Below are 5,193 nucleotides of genomic sequence, written 5' to 3'. Positions count from 1 at the left end.
TGAGAAATGTATCTATAAGCACAATAATAGTCAAATAAAAGGAATAATGTAACGGTTGTAGCATCGTACCATGCCCAAGTATCTTTTGGTGTTTTGAAAAACCTCATCCCTCTTAATCGCTCTCAGCTCAGCCATGTCCTTAGGAAGAAGAAGTGTTTCTTCTAATGCTGAGGCAACTCGGCACCCAAGCCCGCCACTGAAGTCCCTAATTGAAGCATCCCCTTTTATAGGCCTTTTATCGAGCATAGGGGTTGGAAGCCAGACCTCGGGATCCGATGACCGAGTGGTTGTTTTATCTACCTCTCGCTGGGTTCCATGACTTGTTTTCTGCTGCTTAGCAACTCTTTGGTCCTCACCCTCAGTGGTAGTAGGAGTCCGCCCAGCGTCCATCACTCTTTTGCCCTTTGGCTCTCTTCTTCTCTTCGGATCACTGGGCTCATTCACGATCGGTTGGGATGATTGAGGAAGTGGAGGGGGAGGAGGCGGTGCTTGGACCTGAATTTGCTTTTCCACCACCCAGCCAGACTGACCCTCAATTACCTCCTTTAAGCTCCTCTGGCTTCTCCTTTGGATGACCATCTTCTTAGAAGTCGCTTCAGGAGACTGGGGTGATCAAAAACTTCAAGTTTGTCGGCAGAGTCGGGCAACTCTGCAGGTCCTCCGGGGATTTCTTCTTCTTCTTCTTCTTCTTCTTCTCCTCCTTCGTCCTCTTCCTCGGCTTCTTCTTCTTCTTCTCCCACTTTTTGGGGAGTGGAGCGTGATGATGAGGCTCCGGTAGAAAGGATAGCCTCCGACAATGGTTCAGTAAAGGGCTCACCTTCAGGGATAAGTTCGCCCTTAGGAACGATAAATCCCTCAAAGATTACACTGATACGGTGGATCCGAGAATCTTTTGCCTTTATCACGTACTGGGGAGCCTGAAAGGTTGTGGACGCGGGCTTATACTTGAGTATTAAGTGTGCGGCTCGTAATTGGCCGTCGAAGGGATTCACATATATCTCGGACCGTAGAATTCTATCTGGGCTCTCCCTGTTGATCAGCCTGAGATGACGCCTAGTGGCGCGTTTGTCTGCCAAGTAATTAAAACATAAAAAGAGAATTCCATTAGGAATAAAAACTGCTTCAAAAAATAATATTATAAATAAAATAAATAAAAAAATAAAATAAAAAATTTTTCTGACTTATCAGGGACGTATATCATGGGAACCCCACCTGGTTGTCCCTCTTCAGTTGGGCAAGGCAAACCGTCGTGCCACTCCCCGGAAAAAATAAGGAAATCATCTTTAAAACCCTTGTTTGAGGTAGGGAGGCACTGAATTAGTCTTACTGCAGGATACCTCGACTTGAGGTAATATCCCTGATCCCTCAAATGATTGAGGTTATATACCCAATTTACATCGTGATGTGTCAAACCTAAATTGTATAAGGCATTTAAAGCCTCTATACTCCCAAGCACCCTGAACATATTCGAGGCGCACTGCGTGGGGGACAACGTGAAAAACCTAAGGTAATTTCTCGTCAAATTACCCATTGGGATAGTCATCCCTCCCTCGACAAAAGCTACCATGGGAATGACTACCTCCCCCGTTTTTCTATCATGTGACCAGGTTTGGGAGGAAGTGTACCTCATACCCACTATTGAGGGAATCCTATACTTAATCCTAAATGGTTCCATTTGCTCATTGGAATCAACTAGATGCTTAAATCTACCAATTTTCTAACAAATAGCAGAGAACGAATTGATGCAGAAGATGGAAAACTAGGGAGGGTTAAGGAAACTTACAACTGTGGAAAACAAGCTCCTCGGACGGACTCTTGGTATTTATGAGAGCGTGGAGTAATGAGAGAAAGACAGATTCAATGAATACGTACTGAGAGAGAGCGATTCGTAACTGAAAAAAGATTTGATTTGAAAGGCACTTTACAAGGGCACAGAAAGTAGGAGCGGGAAAAACCCCGCCCATAAATGCAAAGGATCCCCTACCGTTAGATTTGCATCAAGTCATTGAACGTGTGGGACAGCGGAGCAGTTACCATTTAATAATGGCGTGCCCATGACGCCGAAGCGTAAGGAGCGTGCCTTGGGCAAACAAAAAGACATTCTGAAATCGGGGGAAACCTACGAAGTAAATGGGGGTTGGATATCAAAATCTCCCTTTTTCCCGAGGTGGCAAAAAGCGAGATTTTGAGGGGCTATTGTGGGCCTGTTAGTTAAAAAGGTATAGTAATCCTAAGAAATGGGCTCGGGGCCCAATGGCCCAATCCGAGAACACTTAGTAATCCGAGGACAGCCTAGAAAGTTCTATTCTTATCAGATGGGTGGTGTGAAAGAAACGAGTAGATATTATGTACAGCGGCATAACACACGTCCGAGGACAACAAAGTCCAAGGTCAAGGTAACCTTCATGTTAGCGGAAAGACCCCACCAAGTTGTATCTGAACTGGAAATTGGATATAGCTTAGGAGGCGTCGGGGAAGGTAGCAAATATCTTTTGAGGCCATCACCTCCACATTAAATGCTTTCCAGCTAACAGTCTGGCCACATTAATGTGGAGGTGATACCTGAACAGTAACTAAGCAGCTTTATGGCTACTAAGCTGAAGGTTCTGGTAGGTACTGGATGGGACAGAAAGGAGCTCCCAGGATAAGAATTACGCGTGTGCGATGGAAACAGGGGGAGATGGGAGTATATAACATAGAAATGAAGAAAACAGAAAGGGGACACGAAAGAAAGAAAGAGAAAAAAAGAGAAAAAGAAAAAGAGAGAGAGAGAGAGACCAATTGAAAGAGAGCCGAGGATAATTCTCCTCAGAGAGCGAACCGAAAGTATCCCTTATTGATTGATGAGTAGAACCCTTCCTGAAAAACAGTACTAGTTCTTAGACCCATACTCTAAAAATTTATTGTTTGGGCTTATTGGGCTGAAAACTCATCACTCAGGGTCAATCCAAATTGAGTCCCTACAGTATCAGTGTAAATTTACATAGTTACTATAACAATTATGTATTTTTACACAACTTACATGACTTGATGTAGGTGAATTTTGGACTTAATTGACACATATGTGATTTTTTTTTTCTATTATACAAGTACTATCTAAGTGCTCTTACCATTATTATTGAGGATGAAAGATGGTAATAGGGTGTGGTAGCTTTTGTGTTCAATTTTTTGTGAGTTTCACTATTTAAAAAATAAAGAATAAAGACACAACATTTTTATGATTTTTTTTTTCTATTATACAAGTACTGATCTAAGTGCTCTTACCATTATTATTGAGGATGAAACATGGTAATAAGGTGTGGCAGCTTTTGTGTTTAATTTTTTGTGAGTTTCACTATTTAAAAAATAAAGAGTAAAGACACAATATTTTCATAATAATTTTACAATAAAAACTAGATGTTAAATCATTAATGGTAAGTAAAAAAGTGATGTTAGTAATGAATTCAAATGAAAATTAATAATAATTTATCATATAAGTTTTGTTGTAAAATTGTTATGAAAATATTGTTTGTTGTAGCATTATTTTAAAATAAATAAAAAGTTGAGGTTGATACTTTGTGTATGACTTTGAGAATAATACGGTTCATTTGGATTATTTTAATCCTTTAAATGTGTAGTGTCTCACTTGTTTTTCTTTTAACAGTGTAGTGTCGTGTAGTCAATGAGTAGTGTCTGTCTTTAACAGTCCGTATTTTATATGCCGTTTCATAAGGAACTGAATATTCAAATTCAAGTTATAAGCAATTAAGCATCTATGTTTTTTCCACCTTAAAAAAAAGAAACCTCTAAGGAGTAAATTTCCCTTTCATGACTGTCTCTAGCTGATCTCATGTATGTCAAAATTTGATTAGGTAATTTCAAACTTAATTAGCAACTCAATCAAAGTCCATATGTACTCAAAGCACTAACAAAAGCAAAGGAAAAGATAATTAAAGATAAAGCAATTGGAGAATATTTTGGATAAAAAAGCACAAAAGAAAAGCATTGGGTCGAAATTTCTATTCAATTTCATGGCCGGTACGTCTGTTGTTGTTCCCATTATCTTTGACACGTTTAGTCGCAAACAATACCAACCACACAAAAAAAAACTGCGTGGATGGCTCAGTTCTAGGAAACCACAAAAAAGAAAGTAAATATAAGAATAATTATATAGACACGTTTAGTCGCAAACAATACTAACCTATGTGCTTGTATTAGTTGTATAGTGTTAAACTATTACTTTCCTGTGTGCTTGGATTAGTTTCTTCTTTTCACACGCCCGTGTCTTATTGGACCCATCCCCAGACCATTCTAATGCATGACGATATGAATCTCAATTATCCAACAACTTACAGTACCATCCTCTTTTGCTTACAATTTTCGATCTTTAACATGAAGTGGGCCAGGTTTTTTTAGCTGTCTTATATAAAACTCTTTTGCTTAGCATCGAGAAATAGAATTAGCGTGGCTCCAAATTCCAATTCCATTTGTTCTACTTATGTCTACAATAAGAGAACTAGTCTTAAATGACTTCATCTATAGGGTCCGTTTGGATAGCATTTATTGTTGCTGAAAGTTGATAAAAACTGATTGTTGCTGAAAATACTGTAGCAAAATAATTTTTAAATGTGTGAATAGTATTGTGAGACCCATTTTTAATATTAAATATTGCATGAATAGTGCGTAAACAGTGCACGCACTGTTCACGCACAGTAAATTTTTCCCCCAAAGTCAACAAAGTGCGGCCAAAAAAAAAAAAAAAGAAAAAAAAAAGAGGGTAAAACGCAACTTTACTTTGAGTAGCAAAACTTGCTATCCAAACGCAGGCATAATATAGTGAATTATTTGTTACAATAAAATCTAATCCAGATAGTATATATAAAGGAATACATTAGGTTTAGTATACTGATCCTAAAACTAGGGTGGCATAGTAGTACAAAACCATAGTAGCTTATGATTTTTTTTAGAAAACCTCTAATATCTAACTAAAATTTTATAACATCACCTCAAACTCAAGGTGAAGTAATGAAAATTTCAGTTTGAAAAAAAAGTTTTCAATGCAAGGGAAGTCATCAATGCCCATCAAATGAATTAGAAACCACTAAGAAACACACACCAAAAAAAAAAAATCATCGTTGAAAAGAAAGAAGTCTGTGAAGCGCGTAATGCATGTGAAAGACTTCATTTTGTTGGGCAGGAACATGCATGAATGAG

Source organism: Quercus suber, unplaced genomic scaffold, assembly GCF_002906115.3.
Source record: "Quercus suber isolate HL8 unplaced genomic scaffold, Cork oak 2.0 scaffold_711, whole genome shotgun sequence".
In the NCBI taxonomy this organism is placed as follows: domain Eukaryota; kingdom Viridiplantae; phylum Streptophyta; class Magnoliopsida; order Fagales; family Fagaceae; genus Quercus; species Quercus suber.
Note: the sequence above shows the minus strand (reverse complement) of the source record.